General features: G+C 46.2%; 1 protein-coding gene across 1 annotated transcript in view; it reads right to left on the reverse strand.

The window, feature by feature from the left end:
* Window positions 1–6,944: 6,944 nt before the first annotated feature.
* Window positions 6,945–21,270, reverse strand: part of arhgap39 (Rho GTPase activating protein 39) — a 610,426-nt gene continuing 596,100 nt past the window's right edge. The window contains exon 14 of the mRNA XM_073055077.1: window positions 6,945–7,712. The gene's annotated coding sequence lies outside the window, so the exon portion shown is untranslated. The remainder of the gene's footprint in view (window positions 7,713–21,270) is intronic.

The following is a 21,270-nucleotide window of genomic DNA, read 5'->3' on the forward strand; positions in this document are numbered from 1 at the left end:
TATCTGTGCTGAACACAATACATGTTCTTGAAGCAACAGCCGGTTCTTTCAGCTGTAATGTTGGTTATTTGGGGTGAAAAGGGTCTCAGCCTGAAATGTTGTTTCCTGCTGAGTTCCTGCAGCATTTTGAGTGTTGTTGTTTAGAGTGTTTTTCGCAGTGAGCGATGCGCTGCACATCCACAGGTCGCCAGCAGGTGGTGATGTTTCCCCACGAAGGGCAGGTCCTGCCGGCAAACCCGGACTCCGGGCTGAACTAACGCAAGTTGCGGGAGGAACTCGGCAGGTCAGTCAGTGTTTATGGAAGTGAATGGACAGTCGACGTTTTGGGCCAAGACCCTTCTTCAGGACTGGAAAGGGACGGCGAGGAAACCAAAATAAGAAGGTGGGGGGAGGGGAAGGAGGACAAGCTTACAGGTGATAGGTGAGACCAGGTGAGGGGAAAGGGGAAGTGATAGGTGGACAAGGTAAAGAGCTGGAAAAGCAGGAATCTGACTGGAGAGGAGAGTGGACCTTGGAGAAGGAGAAGGAGGAGGGGAACCAAGGGGCGGCTTGTGATGCCACAGAGCAGCAAATTTCACAACGTGATGATAAACCTGATTCTGGTTTTGGGCAGGTGAGGAGAAGAGGTGAGAGGACAACCAGGAATGAAAAAAAATGGGAGAGAAGTTAGAGAAATTGATGCTCACGTTACCCAGATGGGTTATAAGGTGTTGCTCCTCAGCCTGAGGGTGGCCTCACTGTGGCAGTAGATGAGGTCGTGGACCGACATGTCAGAATGGGAGTGAGAAGTCGAATTAAATGGGTGGCCATTGGGAGATCTCCCTTCTCTGGTAGATGGAGTGAAGGTGCTTGACGAAGCTGTTTCCCAGTCTGTGTCGGTCTCACCGACGTGAAGGAGGAACTCGTTGGATTGATCAGCTTTGGTGGAGTCACAGGGATGGCCAATGACTTGGGGTGACACCCTACATCAGGGGTGTGTGTGTGTGTGTGTGTGTGTGTGTGTGTGTGTGTGCGTGTGTGTGTGTGTGTGTGTGTGTGTGTGGTGAGTGTGTGTGTGTGTGTGTGTGTGTGTGGTGCATTCTGTTCTGTCACAGTTCACAGGTGTAAACGGAAAGGGATCCGAGTCCCTCCACTGGTGCGGTCTCCCAGGTTCTGGGTTGAGAGGTGTAAGTGGTTTTAATTTAATTATACAACTCAGCCTTCTGACTGATTCAACACATTGCTTATTGTAATAAGCCACAGGTTCCGCATTTCACCTTATCAGGTACACCTGGAAACTTGCTCGTTAATGCAAATATCTAATCAGCCAATCATGTGGCAGCAACTCAATGCATAAAAGCATGTAGACATGGCCAAGAGGTTCAGTTGTTGTTCAGGCCAGACGTCAGAGTGGAGAAGAAATGTGATCGAAGTAACTTTGGCCTTGGAATGATTGCTGGTGCCAGATGGGGTGGTTTGAGTATCTCAGAAACCGCTGATCTCCTGGGATTTTTCATACACAACAGTCTCTAGAGTTTACAAAGAATGGTGTGAAAAACAAAAAAAAAGTCCAGTGAGTTCTGTGGGTGAAAATGCCTTGTTAATGAGAGACATTTGCGTTAAACTGTCTTGTTAATTGGTCCTGATGAAGGGTCTCGGCCCGAAATGTCAACTGTTTACTCTTTTCCACAGATGCTGCCTGGCCTGCTGAGCTGCTCCAGCATTGTGTATGTGTTGCTTGAATTTCCAGCATCTGCAGAATTTTTTCTTGTTTATTAATAAGGGAGGTTGGAGGAGAATGGCCAGACTGGTTCAAGCTGACAGGAAGGAGACAGTAACTCAAATAACCAAACATTACAACAGTGGTGTGGAGAAGAGCATCTGTGAATGCACAACACATCAAACCTTGAAGTGGATGGGCTACAGCAGCAGAAGACCATGAACGTACACCCAGTGGCCACTTTGTTGTTACCTAATCAACTGGCCACTGACTGTACTGAACACTACCTGCTTGTTTATGTGTTCAGACTTCCACAACATCATAGTCTGCACCCTTTGCCCTTCCCACCACTCCTCTATGGGCTCCCTTTTTGTTCAATGGTTAGTCCCCCTCCCCACAGGCTAAACCTGCTGCCCTGTGGGACCCTGCGGTACATCTCTTTCCTCCATCAGGGATACTGAGAAAGGTCGTGCCTCAGGAGGGCAGCACCCACGATCAGGGTGACACGCACAAAATGCTGCAGGAACTCAGCAGGCCAGGCAGCATCTGTGGAAAATAGAACATTTGACATGTTGGGCCGAGACTTCTGCCAAAGGGTCTGGGCCTGAAACGTCGACTGTACTCTTTTTCATAGATGTTCCTTCTTCACCTTTCCTGCCTATCCCCTCCCTGCTTCGCCTCTCCCGCCCCTTGATCTATCCTCTGATTGGTTTTTCACCTGGCACATTCCACCCTCCCCCCCACCTGCTTTATAGGGCCCCTTCCCCTTCCCTCTCCCTCTTCAGTACTGACGAAGGGTCTCGGCCCGAAACGTTGACTGTTTGTTTCCACGGATGCTGCCCGACCTGCTGAGCTCCTCCAGTGTGTTGTGCGTGTTCCATAGATGTTGCCTGGCCTGCTGAGTTCCTTTAGCATTTTGTGTGTGTGGTGCAATTTATGTTTGTCGTGTACTGCACTGCCGCTGCAAAAAGCTAATTTTCATGATGTTTATACTGTGTCTGACAAGAAACCTGAACCCCCAGAAACCTCGAGAAGTCCACGGATTCACCAGCCTCTTGGCTCATTTGGACACGGTCTGTCCGTTGTTCTCAGACTGTCGCCCCAGTTCCCGATTGCACGGCCAAGGACATTTATGCTTGTTATTCATTTACAGATACAGACCCTTCAGGCCCAACGAGCTGCAGCACCCAGCAACATGTCTATTTAACCCTCGCCTAATCACAGGACAATTTACAATGACCAATTAACCCACTGACGTGTGTGTCTGTGGGAGGAAACCCACACATTCCACGGGGAGAATGTATAAACTCCTCACTGTGGCAGTGGGAACTGAACTCTGAACTCCAGGACACTCTAAGCTGTAACAGTGTTGCGCTAACCACAATGCCTCTGGGGCAGCCTTGGCCTTTGCTGTCCAATAAAACTCCGATAATCTGCTGTCTGATTATTTGGGAGTTCCAGTGGTTTTGTATCTGCTTCCTACTGTGGTCCCTAAGAGACTCACCGGGGTCTTGTTATCCACACATCCTTTTATTTTTATTTTTTATTGTTTTCAAATAGTTACAGAATAAATGTGTATGAAAAAAAAATGTGTTAACCAGCCCCCTCCCCCCTAACATCCCTATTAAAAAAAAATAAGAAAGAAAGAAAAAAAAAGAGGAATGCCTGGATATTGGAGGGTCCCCACATGCTCCATGGAGTTTGTAATAACTTTAGTATATATATTTATTTCTTTCCCCAAGTAACCAATTATTTCATCTTCGGAGCACCTATATATTTAATCCTGTCTTTTGTAAATAAGGGTGCCAAATTTTCAAAAATGTTTCATATTTATCTCTTAAATTATAAGTAATTTTTTCAAGTGGAATACAGCTATAAATTTCGTTCTTCCAACGATCTATACTTAGATATGTATCCGATTTCCAAGTCACTGCAATAGCTTTTTTTGGCTACTGCCAATGCAATTTTTATAAATTCTTTCTGATATTTATCCACACATCCTTCACACTTACCGGGTTCTTTGGAAAATTCTTGGTTTCACAAATGCATGCATCGTTTGCTTCTGGTTCCTCTTGTAATGGAAAGTAAAGTTTGACTGGGCTGGGGGCAACTTTTGATAGAAGTTTGGGTTTGGAACCCCCCCCCCCCCCAATGGTGGAAATACACTGTCCCTCCCACATCCAATAACACCGCTCTTTGCTATTATCTCCTCAGGAGAACTGAGGAGATATGACTGGGTCCTTCTGGAGACTGTGGGTGGCTTTTAATCACAGAAGACTGTGTGTGGAAACTGGCTACTTGGCAGAACCAATCCACAGGGTATTTCTTCTCCCTTTCCAGGGGAAATGCAGGAACTCAAAAGCCTTGGGGAGAAGCCTCGAGAACAGATTCTTCCCCACTGAGATCAGACTCCTGCACCAATCACCTCTTTCACATCCCCTTCCTGGTGATGTTGTCATGTCTTTGAACACTTGATTCAACCTCAGCAACATATTCAAAATGCAGCAGGTGGCCGTAGACCGACATGTTGAAATGGGAATAGGAAGTAGAATAAAATTGGTGGTAAGGGAAATCCCTCCTTTAGTGGCAGACGGAGCGAAGGTGCTCGGTCTCCCAATCTACATTGGGTCTCACTGAGAACACCGGATACAACAGACTACCCAAAAGTCTCACAAGTGAAATGTTGCCGTACATGGAAGGATGTTTGAGGCCCTGAATGGACATGAGGGAGGAGGTGTAGCATTTCTGTTGCTTGTAGGGATAAGTGGCAGGGGAGATTAGTGGGGTGGGGAAAATGGAGAGAGCAAACCCTGTGGAAAGGGAAGGGGGTGGCGGGAGATGTGTTTTGTGGTAGGATTCTGTAGAAGATGGTAGAAATGGAGAATTATGTATTTAGTTCTACTTTAAAGTTACCACTTTAACATTTCTATTTAAAACATCTGACATTGCCCTCTACCCTTGCACCAGCCTGCCGCTTTGTGCTCATCACTGTATTTAATGTTGAATTCATTATTATTGTGCACACTATCGACACCAGGAGAGAGAAATTGCTGGAAGTTGGAGAAATTGATGTTCATGCCATCAGGTTGGAGGATACACGGTGTTCTTTTCTCAGTCTGAGTTTGGCCTTATTTTGACAGTAGAGGAGGCCATGGACCAGCAAAAAAAACCATAAGACATAGGAGCAGGATTAGGCCAACTGGCCCATCGAGTCTGCTCCGCCATTCAATCATGGCTGAATTTTTTTCTATCTCCTCCTCAACCCCCGTTCCCGGCCTTCTCCCCGTAACCTTTGATGCCATGTCCAATCAAGAACCTATCAATCTCTACCTTAAATACATCCAATGACCTGTCCTCCACAGCTGCATGTGGCAACAAATTTCACAAATTCATCACCCTTTGGCTAAAGAAATTTCTCTCCATCTCGGTTTTGAAAGGGCGCCCCTCTATCCTGAAGCTGTGCCCTCTTGTCCTAGACTGTCCCACCATGGGAAACATCCTTTCTATATCTACTCTGTCTAGGTATTTCAACATTCGAAATGTTTCAATGAGATCTCCCCTCATCCTGCTGAATTTCGGTGAGTACAGACCCAGGGCCATCATATGATAACCCTTTCATCCCTGGAATTATCCTTGTGAACCTCCTCTGAACCCTCTCCAATGCCAGCACATCTTTTCTAAGATGAGGGGCCCAAAATTGTTCACAATACTCAAGGTGAGGCCTCTCCAGTCTCAGCATCACTTCCTTGCAGAATGTCAGAATGGGAATCGGAAGTTGAACTGGAATGGGTGGCCACTGGGTAGTCATGTCTTTTGGCCACCTATTCCCTCCCATCCGCCTATCTTTCCCCTCACCTGGTCTCACCTATCACCTGGCAGTGGGTATTCCTTCCCCTCCCACACCTTCTTATTCCAGCTTCTGCCCCCTTACTTTCCAGTCCTGATGAAAGGCCTCAGCTCAAGACATCGACTGTTTATTCCCCTCCATAGATGCTGTCTGACTTGCTGAGTTCCTCCAGCATTTTGTGTGTGTTGCTTCTGATTTCCAGCATCTGCAGATTCTTTTGTGTAGATGGAGTCAGGTGGGAGAGGAAGGGTGGAGATAGAGACAGAAGCTGAGAGGAGGGAGGTGAGGTGTAGATGGTGGGGGCAGATAGGACAGGAAGGCAGCGGATGGAACAAATCTGGGAGGTGAAGAGGTGAATGAAGCAGCTTGCGTTTTGGCTCTTTACTGACACCTGCTGTTTGCTTTTATGCATGGCACTGAAATATGAACTCTGCTGATGGCACCCAGCTTGCCGAGTGCTTCTGGTCTTCTCTCTTTTTATTTCAGTTTTCCACATCTGGCATCAGGTGACCCACATTCCTCACTGCAGACAGGCGTCTTCCACTCACCAGGGCAAAGGACACAAAATCTTCAGGCCAATCCACTCTGGGACTTGTGCTAATATTATTTAGTGACTGTGTTTGCTGGACCGTAGTTACTATTGTTTAATGTCATTTTCAGTCCGTAAGTGTAAAGGAGAATGAAATAATTGTTACTCTGGATCCGATGCAGGAGAAAAAAAAACACAATGAGATAAAGAACACAATAATAAAAGCACAATAAATATAAATACATAAGTAGCTTATATATATAGATTGAGTGTATGTCCATAAAGTGACACTAGGCACAGGAATGTCTGGACACAAGGTGACTGACAGGAAATGATGAAGTAGTGGTGGTTGGGGGTGTGGAGGGGTGGAGGTGTTGATCAGCCTTACCGCTCGGGGAAAGTAACTGTTTTTGAGTCTGGTGGTCCCGGTGTGGATGTTATGCCACCTCCTCCCTGTCAGGAGTGGGACAAACAGTCCGTGAGCAGGGTGGGTGGGATCCTCATGATGTTACTGACCCTTTTCCGGCACCTTTCCGTATACATGACCTTGATGGTGGGTAGGCTGGTGTTGGTGATGTGTTCGGCAGTTTTGACTCCGCATTGTAAAGCCTTCCTGTCCGCCAAAGTGTAGTTTCCGTACCATGCAGTGATGCAGCTTGTTAGGATGCTCTCAATCTCGTGTCTGTGGAGAGACGTGAGTATGGATGTGCACAGTCCAGCTCTCTTCAGCCTCCTCAGAAAGTTGTTGTGCTTTCCTGATTCTGACGAGATGTGCTGTGTTTTGTCCTCGGCCCCAGAGGACCGATGTTTCGTTTAGCTGTATACACGTGCATGTTTAAATGGCAATAACTTGAAGTTGAACAAAGCAAGGCTTTCTTAACTTGTTTATTCATTATTCACACAACATGGAGCCTCTACATTTCCATGTGTTCTAATTACAGAGTCAGGCCGACACAACACGTTGCTTTAAACCCCCTCAGCCCTCTCCAACCTCAGCTCGAAGGGCAAACACTGTGCCTGAACACCCCTGGCCACCATCAACTTGGGAGCAGCTGCAGATCGAATATTTCCTCACCAACCCCTCTGTATTTCTGCTGACATCTGTCTTAATAAATAATAAATTTCAATTCTTCAAAGTCAACATATAAAATTGGAGAAACTTTACAGTGAAATTAAACAACAAAACATTTACAAAGGTACATGTACTGTATAATCCGAATCTCCTTAAAAAATGCCCTTACATGCAGGTAATTGTTCATGTGCTTTCCCGTGGGTTGAGAAACCTTCATTTTCTTTACACGATTATTCTGTGAGGAGATGTTATACTTGTTTTATACATTAAAAGACGAGGGTCACAGAGTTGTACAGCACAGAAACAGGCCCTTCGGCCCACATTATTTGTGGTGACCTACTAATCCTATTGGCCCCCATTAGGACTGTGTCCTCTGAGGGGGCAAACTGTCTGGCAATGCTGCATCTCAGTGGGAGAGAAAACAGGGTCTCCCAATTGCCCCTCGGCACACTGTGTGTTCACACCCAGAATCGGCGGCCGTGCACAGACCTGAATAATGGAAGCAGGCAGCTGTGGTCCTGGGCCAGGCAGGTCCCATTAGCAGTAAGAAACCATGGTCCACCTGCTACAAAACACACAGAAGATAGGAAGATCTGACACAAACACACTTCAGATCGGACACCCCATGGCGTGAAGAATGGGTGATAACTGGGTTCCATCTGCGCAACCCCCATCCCTTCATGCATTAAGGTGCTCGAGGTAGCAACTCTTTAACAACTGATCACCAATGGTGCTCTGCACGAGATCTGTTCTGCAACCCCCTGCTCTTTGTGATGCTTATAAATGGCTTGGATGAGGAAGTGGAAGGGTGGTTGGTTGGAGATATGGATAGTGTGGAAAGTTGCCATTGGTCCCTACAGGACACTGACAGGATGCAGAGTTGGGCTGAAGTGGCAACTAGAGACCAATCTGGAAAAGTGTGAAGTCGAACTTGAGGGCAGAGTACAGGGTTAATGGCAAGATTCTTGGCAGTGTGGAGGAACAGACAGTTCCATGTCCATAGATCACTTAAAGTTGCTGAGAAGGTTGATAGGTTGCTAAGAAGCCACATGGAATGGTTGTCTTCATTAGTCAGGGGATTGAGTTCAAGAACCGTGAGGTAATGTTGCAGCTCCATAAAACTCTGGTGAGACCACATTTGGAATATTGTAATCAGTTCTGGTCACCTCTCTAAAGAAAGGATGTGGAAGTGTTAGAGAGGGTGCAGAGGAGATTTGCCAGGGTGCTGCCTGGATTAGAGAGGGTGCAGAGGAGATTTGCCTGGATTAGAGAGCATGTCCTATGTACTGTATGTAGGTTGAGGGTTTTTCTCTCTGGAGCAGAGGAGGATAAGAGGTGACGATAGAGGTGTATAAGATGATAAGAGGCATAGATTGAGTGGACAGCCGGAGACTTTTTCCCAGGGTAGAAATGGTTAAAATGAGGGGACATACTTTTAAAATGTTGGAGGAAAGTAACAAAGGCTGTCAGAGGTATTTTCTTTACATAGGGGGAGGAAGGTTAGATTGATCTTACAGTAGGTTAAAAGATAGACACAACATCGTGGGCCGAAGGGCCGAAGACTGTGCTGTAATGTCCTGTGTTGTAACTCCACTGACACTCCCTGCCAGCAGCTGTCCAGCTGCGGCGTGAGGACTGCCTCTGTGTGCTCCCCGCAACAACGGAGAGGCGATTACTGCTGTAAACGCGGCTGTGAAAACAGACGGTGACGACATGGGAACGTGGTGAAGATAAGGGGAAGGAGCAAGTGACGTTGAGGGTTGGTGGAGCCGTTAAAAGAGCTTTTATCTGCTTCAGGCTGGGCTCTGCCCTCTCAGTGTGAGGGGCCACAGGAGTTCTAACTGTATGAGTGATTGTGTTATTGTTGGTATATTTTCCCAGCCTTTAGGATATTTTGAGTGTTTATGTACACAAATAAACTACTTTGATGTGATAGTCAAAATTTTTCATTAAATTGGCAATTCATGCATTGTCATGGTCACTGTAAACACCAGGACTGTTAATGGAGGGAAGTTCAAAGTTCAAAGGAAATTACTCTGTAAGTATCTCTGTATCAAAAATTGCTCCAAATATCAATTGTCACACTGCATATTTATGAAGAGTTTTTTAAAAGCATTCTTGCTGTAATGAATTTCAATAGATATCATGTCTCCTAATTTCCATAGGGTTATTATTCACTCTGAGTTGGTCAAGATGTCACATAAACTCTGCTTGTCATTATTTCCAATTGTGCTCAATTTTTCTAAAATACTACCTAAATGAGATGAAATACTACTTGGAACGTATTGAAAATACTGTTCATCCATGTTATTTAGGCCTGTTACTTGGGGCTAATTGAAGTTACTCTGAAGAGGACAGTAATGTGTCACACCTGAGAGCAGTGGAACTCTTGGTAATGGACAAGAAGCAAGCAGCAGGACTCCAGTGGGTGGCACAGTCACTGTTAAGGTTGGAGTTCAATTCCTGCCGCTGTTTGTACCCTCTTCCTGTGACCGTGCAGAATTCCTCTGGGCGTTCCAGCTTCCTCCCACATCCCATATACGTTGGGGTTAGGGTTAGTGAGCGGTGTGCGCCAGTAGTGTGGTGTCACTTGTGGCTGCCCCCAGCACAATCCTGATTTCACTGTTTGTTTCGATGTATAAAGCTGATGAAGTTTAAGCTTGGGGCAGATGGTTCACTCTGATGCCCAAGCCAAACGTCACAAGGACAAAATACTTGGGAGCTGTGGGGATTTGTCTGAATACCTTATTGTAATTGTACTTCCTTGTGGCAGCTCCTTTGCACTGGAATATGGGATGGGTAAGGCTACTTCAAGGGCCGCCACTCCTGCTGCCGGGCAGAGTGACTTCTGTGGACGATGAGGAGATCACCGAGAGGTCTCTGTTGGAAACTCTGGCCATCAAAACTGGGTCAGTGAGCTGGATTTCCGTAGTCATCAGCACCCTTGCTAATCTGTGTCCCAGAGGCTGTGAGCAGAAGGGATATCGCTCCCTAGTGGGGCACAGTGGGTCCGGGCTAGAACTGTCATATCCTGGGTACATACAGAGCCTTACAGAACAGAAACAGCCCCTTCAGTCCATCTAGTTTGTGCTGAACTGACCTTCGCCTTCCCGTCCAAGTACCTGTCCAAACCTCTCTTCAATGTTGCAATCGAACCCACATCCACCTCTTCCGCTGGCGGCGCATTCCACACACTCTTCATCCTCTGAGTGAAGGAGCTCCCCTCAGGTTTCCACTAAATATTTTACCTTTCACCCTTAACCCATGACCTCTGGTTCTCGTCTAATGCAACCTGAGGGTGGGGGAATAGATGAGAGGAGGGCCTCCTTTGTTTTGGGAGAGAGAACTGGGGCAGAGAGTTAGTAAGATACAAGAACAAATCTTCAGTGTCTCCTGTCTCCAGTCTGGGAGTCCTTGGTTACCTCTTGGCCCCAGCCTGTGTTGAATAGAGCCTATCTAAACTCAGGGCCTTAATCTTCAAATATGCCTATCAACAAGAAATCAAAACTCACAATTTGATGGAGCTTCCAATCTTTTTTTTTTAAACATTTCAGCTTCACGAAGGTGGATCTCAAGAGCATCTGTTCCCAGCAGTGCATTGTGAATGTCAGCAAGGTGCCTCTGACTGGGAAGTTTATCTAACGGCTGCTCCTGGCTGTGCTACAAGAAATTTGACAACACAAACTGCAGTGTGTTTCCAAGTCCTGTGGGTAAAGCCCTCAAATGAACTCTCAGGGACTGAGCAGACGGGGTGCCCTGAGCATCGCTGGGTCGTTTTCCCACACTCTCAGACTCCCACAGTTGTAGACTGTTGTTCTGAGGATGCTTTACAGAGAGGCAGGTCCAATAAATCCTTGAACTTGATGAAAGAAAACCCCAGCACTTGTAAATCCCTCCCTGTGATCTCAGGCCATCTCAAGTGGGATGCTTTGTAAGATGCAGCCACTTATAATCTGGGTAATGGGCTCTTCCAGCCCAAAGAGCCCATGCCACCTAATTACACCCCTTGTGAATAATTTACTAACCCTAACTCATACGCCTTTGGACTGTGGGAGGAAGCTGGAGCACCTGGAGGAAACCCACAAGGTCACGGGGAGAATGTGCAAACTCCTTATAGACAGCGGCAGGAATTGAACACAGGTTGCTCACACTGAAAGAGCATTACACTTAGTGCTACAGTAATGCAGTACGCAGCTTGTGCCCAGCAAGATGTGCTGAGATAAGAACCACGTGAAATGTGCTGAGATACTGTAAATATTGTTCAGAGTGGCACCCTGGACACGACAGAGCCCAGTTACAGAATGGCTAAGTAATCAGACTTGTATCTAGTGACATAAATCTGTTTCAACCAGCTGGGGAACCCAGATTCAGTGTAATGAACAAATCTGGTATAGAAACTTCTCTTCGTAACCATGAACCTACTGGACTGAGATAAAAACCCATTTGTGTCAGTACCCAGCCTGGTTGTGTGTGGCTTTGCACCCAGGGTCCTATGAAATGTTTATGAAAAGCACTCAGTTTGATCCCGTTGGTGATAAATGGGATGAATAGACTACTACAAATGAAAAACAAAATTCCCCTCTTCTCTTTAAACCGTCCCTACGAGTTTTTTATGTCCATCTGAGACATCAGTAAAGGCCACATCCAAAAGATAAAAAAACTCTTCTGTCAATCCATGTACTTTTGTCCAAGTATCTGGAACACAAAACCTCTGACCATGAGAAAATTTTATTGTATTACTTAATGTTTTAATAATTTTGAGTCCTGATGAAGGGTCTTGACCCAAAACGTCAACTGTTCATTCCTTTCTGTAGATACTGCCTGACCTGCTATTCCCCTAGCATTTTTGGTGTAACTTTTAATAATTTTATTTTGTTTGAAACCTTATTTTAGGGATTAGGAAATTCAGTCACTAATAAAAAAGTTCTTGGCTGCTCCTGGCTGCAGTACAAGAAATTTGACAACACAACCTGTAGTTTGTTTCCAGGCCCTCAAATGAGCTCTCAGAGACTGAGAAGATGGGTGTCCCTGTGGGTTAGGCTCCCAAATGAACTCTCAGAGACTGAGAAGATGGGTGTCCCTGTGGGTTGGGCCCTCAAATGAACTCTCAGAGACTGAGAAGATGGGTGTCCCTGTGGGTTGGGCCCTCAAATGAACTCTCAGAGACTGAGAAGATGGGTGTCCCTGTGGGTTAGGCTCCCAAATGAACTCTCAGAGACTGAGAAGATGGGTGTCCCTGTGGGTTAGGCTCCCAAATGAACTCTCAGAGACTGAGAAGATGGGTGTTCCTGTGGGTTGGGCCCTCAAATGAACTCTCAGAGACTGAGAAGATGGGTGTCCCTGTGGGTTAGGCTCCCAAATGAGCTCTCAGAGACTGAGAAGATGGGTGTCCCTGTGGGTTAGGCTCCCAAATGAACTCTCAGAGACTGAGAAGATGGGTGTCCCTGTGGGTTAGGCTCCCAAATGAGCTCTCAGAGACTGAGAAGATGGGTGTCCCTGTGGGTTAGGCTCCCAAATGAGCTCTCAGAGACTGAGAAGATGGGTGTCCCTGTGGGTTAGGCTCCCAAATGAGCTCTCAGAGACTGAGAAGATGGGTGTCCCTGTGGGTTAGGCTCCCAAATGAGCTCTCAGAGACTGAGAAGATGGGTGTCCCTGTGGGTTAGGCTCCCAAATGAACTCTCAGAGACTGAGAAGATGGGTGTCCCTGTGGGTTAGGCTCCCAAATGAGCTCTCAGAGACTGAGAAGATGGGTGTCCCTGTGGGTTAGGCTCCCAAATGAACTCTCAGAGACTGAGAAGATGGGTGTCCCTGTGGGTTAGGCTCCCAAATGAACTCTCAGAGACTGAGAAGATGGGTGTCCCTGTGGGTTAGGCTCCCAAATGAACTCTCAGAGACTGAGAAGATGGGTGTCCCTGTGGGTTAGGCTCCAAAATGAACTCTCAGAGACTGAGAAGATGGGTGTCCCGAGCGCTGTTCGGTCACCTCCACAATCTCAGAATCCTACAGCTGTAGACTGTTGTTCTGAGGATGCTTTACAGAGAGGCAGGTCCAATAAATCCTTGTATTTTATGAAAGAAAATGCAGCACTTGTAAATCCCTGTGATCTCAGGTTGTCCTCAAGCAGGATGCTTTGTGAGATAGGACAATTTATAAATATTTTAAATACGATGATTTACGGAATGTTTGTGGCTAGGATGTACAATGCACATGCATTTAAACATGTCAATGTTGGCTAATTTCCCATCTACTGTTTAGAAGATCGGACGTGTAAACTATGAAATGTATATTGAATGTATATTTTGCTGTCAAGATGCAAAGCTTCAGAGGTCATTTGGTTAAAGCCAGTGATTAAAGTGTTAGCATCAGGAGAGGTTGGGGACACACTAGACTACATATTCTGGAACCTGGAACTCGAAACAAGGTGTTGGAGGAACTCAGTGGGTCAGGAGTGAAATGGAGAGTTGATATTTCAGGTTGAGACTCTTCATCAGGACTGGAAGATAAGAGTGGAGATAGTGAGTATAATGAGGTGGGAGAAAGCAATGGAGCAATAGTTGGCAGGTAATGGGTGGATCCAGGTGAGAAGAGTGATGGGCAGATAGAGGAAGGGAAAGTAGAAATAGGATGAGAGGTGGGTTGCCAAAGGACTGCAGATGGTGGAATCTGATGGGAAAGGAAGGTGGAAGATGGAACCAAAGAGGGAGCAGTGGAGGGCAGATGGGAACAGTGTGGGAAAGGGATCCAGTGGGTGATGGGCAGACAGAGTTGGAGGAAAAAGGGAAAGAAACAGGGTGATGAAGCTGAGGTGGGTGTAGGAGGAACTGGGATGTAGGAGATCAGGAGGACGGGGTGGGGTGGGGGGGGGTGCAGGTTACCTGAAATTGGAGAATGCAATGTTCATGTTGTCAGACTGTAGATGACCCAAGTGGAACATGAGGTGCTGTTACTCCAGTCGGAGATGTGGACACTTTGTACAGGGAGAGTTAAGGCTAAGATGGAAAAAAAAATACCTGAGGAAGAAAGGATTAGAAGAATATGGTGGTTGTAAAAGATTATAGGAAGTGGGGGAAGACTCATGTATAGCTTAAATACTACCATGGCCAAATCTCTCTTTCTCTGCTATTAGTTGTGTGGAAGCAGGTTATTGTTTTGTATTGGTAGGGCTGTAAGTGATTCTTCATCATTGTTACCTTAAACAAGTGGACAGTGACCAATGCCTTTCCGTGTCACTAGAGTCTTACCCTGTTTTAGAAGGTGACCACTCTAAAACAATGTCACCAAAGCCTGCAAATTTCTGCTGATGTGGAAAGCATTGTGACTGGTTTCATCACTGCCTGGCGTAGAGGGGCCACTGCACAGAATTGGAAAAAGCTGCTGAAAGTTGCAAACTCAGTTAGCTCCATCAGGGGCAGCATCCAGGACATCTTCAAAATCATCATGAAGGACCCCCGCCACCCAGGACATGCCCTCTTTGCCCTATTATCATCAGGAAGGAGAATCAGAATCAGGTTTAATATCACCAGCATATGTCATGAAATTTGTTGCTATGTGGCAACCGGAGGCACAAGAGCCTGACGACACACACTTAACATCTCAGCCTCTTCCTTTCTACCATCAGATTTCCGAACGGACAATGAATCCATGAACACTACCTCATTATTTTGCTCCCTTTTTGCACAACTTACTCAATTTTATATATTTATTATTGTAGTTTATAATAATATTTTAAAATATTGCACGGAGGACCATTGGGGTCTCTCTTCCACCCATCTGAGATATTTATCAGGAGTGCTGTGTATGCAGGGCTTTAGCATTGCTAAGGATCCCTCCCATCTGTCCCAAAATCCCTTTGACCCCCTACCATCAGGCAGGAGGTACCAGAGCATTAGCTCAAGAACTGTTTCTTCCTCCAGGCTGTGAGACTACTGAACTCTCTGTCACCACCCTGGCTTATCATGTTTGATCTGTTAGTAGCATTATACTGTTCACTTTTTACCTTGTGTCATAAATGCACTGTAGTATTTATTTGTTGTAATATAACTTTATGTGTTGTGCCTGAGTTGTATGTACTGTGCTGTGCACCTTGGTCCAGAGGAACGTTGTTTCAGTTGAAGGTATACATGTGTATGGTTGAATGACAATAAACTTGAACTTGTACTGTACCACTGCCACAAAGCAGCAAATTTCATGGCATACGTCACTGATAATAAATTTGAATCTGAGATGTTAGGCTGTCCTCTCTGTGTTAAGTCCAGACTCGACACACTAGATAACCACTCAGTGGGCGTTCCGACTCGGTGCTGTTGAGGGGCAGTGCTACAATCGGATGAATTGTGTCGTCAAATTATTTGGTCCTGGTGGTCCAAAATGTCAACTGTTTATTCCCCTCCATAGATGCTGCCTGCCCTGAGTTCCTCCAACATTTTGTGTGTGTTTCTCTGGATTTCCCATATCTGCAGAAAGCTTTATAAAATTAATTCAGAAATATGTGGAAGTGAGAACATTGTATCCCAAGCCCAGAGTTTTCTAGCAGACAGTTCATTAGTTACTTTCCCAAGCTGAGGCCCAATGTCTGTAAGGCTGGAGACTGAAGATAGCCTGTCCTGAGAACAGAGGACTCCGTATTGCATTGGGTGTTGCTGTTTTGTCACTTGTTGTGATTTGTGTTGTTCTGCCCAGCATTATAGGGATGGTACGTTGGCATCAGAATGTGCGGTGATACATGTAGCTGCGTCCAGCACATCTGCAGGTGTGTTAGTTGTTAATCCAAACAACAGACTTAATTTTATGTTTCAATGTACATGTGATCTGGATCTGCATCTGAAACTGAACCTGGGACATCAGAAGTGGGTGGAGACAGATCAAGAGAGTGAGGGGGTGATTCAGATACCTGTGCATCATGGGTTGTGTGAAGTCCGACCGAGACAGTCCGGGCATCACACAATGCAGATCACATGACCCAGGGTGCTTGTTGATCATGGACATTGACCCAAAGGATGAGGACTTTGTGAGGAACCAACCTGAACTTCCACCTCATATCTCCCACCCAAAGGACAGTCACTCTGATACACCTTGTTCCCCACAGGGTCTGTCTGTCTCTGTCGCTCTCTCTCTCTCTCTCTCACACACACACACACACACACACACACACACACACACACACACACACACACACACACACACACACACACACACACACACACACACACACTTACTTCAACCCAGATAAGTGTGAAGTGGGTCATTTTGGTAGGTTAAATTTGAAGTCAGAATATAGTATAAATGGTAAGACTCTTGGCAGTGTGGAGGATCAGAGGGATCTTGGGGTCCATGTCCATAGGACACTCAAGCCTGTTGCACGGGTCGACAGTGTTGTTAAGAAGGCGTATGGTGTGATAGCCTTCATCAATTGTGGGATTGAGTTCAAGAGCCGAGAGGTAATGTTACAGCTATATAAGACCCTGGTCAGACCTCACTTGGAGTACTGTGTTCAGTTCTGGACACCTCAATACAGGAAGGATGTGAATACAATGGAGAGAGTGCAGAGGAGATTTACAAGGATGTTGCCTGGATTGGGGAGCATGCCTTATGAGAATAAGTTGAGTGAAATTGGCCTTTTCTCTTGGAGCGACGGAGGATGAGAGGTGACCTGAAAAAGGTGTATAAGATGATGAGAGGCATTGACCGTGTGGATAGTCAGAGGCTTTTTCCCAGGGCTGAAATGACTAACACGAGGGGGCACAGTTTTAAGGTGCTTGGAAGTAGGTCCAGAGGGGATGTCAGGGGTAAGTTTTTTACTGCTGGCGACGGTGGTGGAGGTGGATACAATGGAGATACATGGAGCTTAGAAAATAAGAGGGCTATGTGACAGGGAACTTCTAGGCAAGTTCTAGAGTAGGTTACATGGTCGGCACAGCATTGTGAGCCGAAGGGGCTGCACTGTACTGTACTGTTCTATGTTCTATAAATGGAGGAACTGGGGTGTGGGAAATGGGGTGACTAGCATGGACATGATGGGTTGAATGGCCTCATTTATGGCAGAATAGCAGACTAGATTTATTTATTTAGAGATACAGCACGGATCAGGCCCTCTGGCCGAACAAGGTATGCTGCCCAGCAACCCACCGATTTAACCCTCACCTCATCACAGGACAATTTACAAAGATCGATTAATGACCTTTAGGCTGTGGGAGAAAACCAGAGCACCCGGGGGGAATCCACACTCAGATGGGAGGTAATGTACAGACTTGCTTACAGAGGATGTCGGAACTGAACTGAAAACTCTGTAATAGAGTCATGCTAACTGCTATGTTACCATGGCACCCACTGGGATATGGGGAATAATTCAGCTCAGTGGCCTGGTACAGGTGCCTTACTGGGTCGGAGAACAGCAAAGTGATTTTAGCATTCAAATGTCAGTACATCATGCAACTTTTTGCTATCAATGCTGGTGACAGAGGCCCCGTGAGGAACGTCTGCACATCTCTGTGTAACAAAGAAAAAAAACAAGTGTCTCTTGTCTAGAACCTGAATGACTGGTAACATATCACAGGGTGCTGTTGGACGGTCTCTGTCTCCTGCAGGCCACATCCAATGAAATCCTGAAGTGATAGACAATTAGACATATAATTCACGTCAGAAACGGGCTGGGCTGAGAAGGTGCAGAAGACTTCCCTCAGTTATATTTACTCGACATTTTCTGCGGAACAGTGCCTGATTGCTTCAACCTCCATGGTTAGAAGGCCTCACACCGACTGTCAAAAGGCACAGCTGAACTTTAGAATGGCTGAATAGGGTAGGTAGGACTCAGGTGATCCACGACAGCTGATGATCAAGATAAAGTCTTTCAATCTAGGGGTGGCAATCTCTGCTTTCCTTAACTGTTTTGGACATCAACAGTGGAGATCCAACCCCCAAATCTTGACAAAATTCACAATGTACTCATGGGTCTCATAGGCACAAACAAACTGCGCATCAACAGTGGAGATCCAACTCCCAAATCTTGACAAAATTCACAATGTACTCATAGGTCTCTAGGCTATGGTCAGTGATTGACACTGTGTCCACCTGAGCTGGTTCAGGTAGCAGAACCACTGTGGTCATGACAGATAGGGACCAGTTGAGCCCAAAGCCCAAATTCTGGTCCAACTTTCTGCAGGAACGTCTGGCTTTACAATCCAAGCCACCATGTTAGAGTGTGGGGTGGGGGGATGTAGTTTTCAGATGAGGGTGGGCAGAAAAGGTAAAAATGGGAAAGCTAAGGTGGATGGCTAAAATCACACAGAAAGAAAGAACCTATGTTGGTTTCTAGTATTGGTTCTAGAAGCCTGCAGTGTGTCTAGGGAAGGGGATATTTAGGATGGGAAAGGGGGTATTCAGATAGGATGGTTCATATTTGGGAATGGATATAGATCGTAGGGTGGATGGGGATTTTAGGGTCGATGGGGGTTTTAGGGTGAATGAGGATTTTAGGGAGGATGGGGATTTTAGGGTGAATGGGAATTTTAGGGTGGATGGGGATTTTAGGGTGGATGGGAATTTTAGGGTGGATGGGGATTTTAGGGTGAATGGGAATTTTAGGGTGAATGGGAATTTTAGGGTGGATGGGGATTTTAGGGTGAATGGGAATTTTAGGGTGGATGGGGATTTTAGGGTGAATGGGATTTTTAGGGTGGATGGGGATTTTAGTGTCGATGGGGGTTTTAGGATGAATGAGGATTTTAGGGAGGATGGGGATTTTAGGGTGGGTGGGGATTTTAGGGTGAATGGGGAATTTTAGGGTGGATGGGGATTTTAGGGTGAATGGGGAATTTTATGGTGGGTGGGGATTTTAGGGTGAATGGGGATTTTAGGGAGGATGGGGATTTTAGGGTGAATGGGATTTTAGTGTGAATGGGGATTTATAGGGTGGGTGGGGATTTTAGGGTGAATGGGGAATTTTAGGGAGGATGGGGATTTTAGGGTGAATGGGGATTTTTAGGGAGGATGAGGATTTTAGGGTGAATGGGGTTTTTAGGGTGGATGGGGATTTTAGGGTGAATGGGGATTTTAGGGAGGATGGGGATTTTAGGGTGAATGGGATTTTTAGTGTGAATGGGGATTTTAGGGTGAATGGGGATTTCAGGGAGGATGGGGATTTTAGGGAGGATGGGGATTTTAGGGTGAATGGGGAATTTTAGGGAGGATGGGGATTTTAGGGTGAATGGGAATTTTTAGGGAGGATGGGTATTTTTAGGGTGGATGGGGATTTTAGGGTGACTGGGGAATTTTAGGGAGGATAGGGATTTTAGGGTGAATGAGGATTTTAGGGAGGATGGGGATTTTAGGGTGGGTGGGGATTTTAGGGTGAATGGGGAATTTTAGGGTGGATGGGGATTTTAGGGAGGATGGGTATTTTTAGGGTGAATGGGGATTTTTAGGGAGGATGAGGATTTTAGGGTGAATGGGGATTTTAGGGAGGATGGGGTTTTTAGGGTGGATGGGGATTTTAGGGTGAATGGGGATTTTAGGGAGGATGGGGATTTTAGAGTGAATGGGATTTTTAGTGCGAATGGGGATTTTAGGGTGGATGGGGTTTTTAGGGTGGATGGGGATTTTAGGGTGAATGGGGATTTTAGGGAGGATGGGGATTTTAGGGTGAATGAGGATTTTAGGGAGGATGGGGATTTTAGGGAGGATGGGGATTTTAGGGTGGGTGGGGATTTTAGTGTGAATGGGGAATTTTAGGGTGGATGGGGATTTTAGGGTGAATGGGGAATTTTAGGGTGGGTGGGGATTTTAGGGTGAATGGGGATTTAGGGAGGCTGGGGATTTTAGGGAGGCTGGGGATTTTAGGGAGGATGGGGACTTTAGGGTGAATGGGGACTTTAGGGTGAATGGGGACTTTAGGGTGGATGGGGATTTTAGTGAGGATGGGGAATTTTAGGGAGGATGGGGATTTTAGGAAGATGGGGATTTTTAGGCTGGATGGGGATTTTAGGGTGACTGGGGAATTTTAGGGAGGATGGGGATTTTAGGGTGAATGAGGATTTTAGGGAGGATGGGGATTTTAGGGTGTGTGGGGATTTTAGGGAGAATGGGGAATTTTAGGGTGGATGGGGATTTTAGGGTGACTGGGGAATTTTAGGGAGGATGGGGATTTTAGGGTGAATGAGGATTTTAGGGAGGATGGGGATTTTAGGGTGGGTGGGGATTTTAGGGTGAATGGGGAATTTTAGGGTGGATGGGGATTTTAGGGTGAATGAGGATTTTAGGGAGGATGGGGATTTTAGGGTGAATGGGGAATTTTAGGGTGGGTGGGGATTTTAGGGTGAATGGGGATTTAGGGAGGCTGGGGATTTTAGGGAGGATGGGGATTTTAGGGAGGATGGGGACTTTAGGGTGAATGGGGACTTTAGGGTGAATGGGGAATTTTAGGGTGGGTGGGGGATTTTATGGTGGGTGTGGATTTTAGGGAGGATGGGGATTTTTAGGGAGGATGGGGAATTTTAGGGTGGGTGAGATTTTAGGGTGGGTGAGGATTTTAGGGTGAATGGGGAATTTTATGGTGGGTGGGAATTTTAGGGTGAATGGGGATTTTTAGGGAGGATGAGGATTTTAGGGTGAATGGGGAATTTTAGGGAGGATGGGGATTTTAGGGTGAATGGGGAATTTTAGGGAGGATGGGGATTTTAGGGTGAATGGGGAATTTATGGGAGGATGGGGATTTTAGGGAGGATGGGGTTTTTAGGGTGGATGGGGATTTTAGGGAGGATGGGGATTTTAGGGAGGATGGGGATTTTAGGGTGAATGGGGATTTTAGGGAGGATGGGGATTTTAGGGAGGATGGGGATTTTAGGGTGAATGGGATTTTTAGTGTGACTGGGGATTTTAGGGTGAATGGGGATTTCAGGGAGGATGGGGTTTTTAGGGTGGATGGGGATTTTAGGGTGAATGGGGATTTTAGGGAGGATGGGGATTTTAGGGAGGATGGGGATTTTAGGGTGAATGGGGAATTTTAGGGAGGATGGGGATTTTAGGGTGAATGGGGAATTTTAGGGAGGATGGGGATTTTAGGGAGGATGGGGATTTTTAGGGAGGATGGGGATTTTTAGGGAGGATGGGGATTTTTAGAGTGGATGGGG

Source organism: Hemitrygon akajei, chromosome 8 (genome assembly GCF_048418815.1).
Source record: "Hemitrygon akajei chromosome 8, sHemAka1.3, whole genome shotgun sequence".
Taxonomy (NCBI): Eukaryota; Metazoa; Chordata; class Chondrichthyes; order Myliobatiformes; family Dasyatidae; genus Hemitrygon; species Hemitrygon akajei.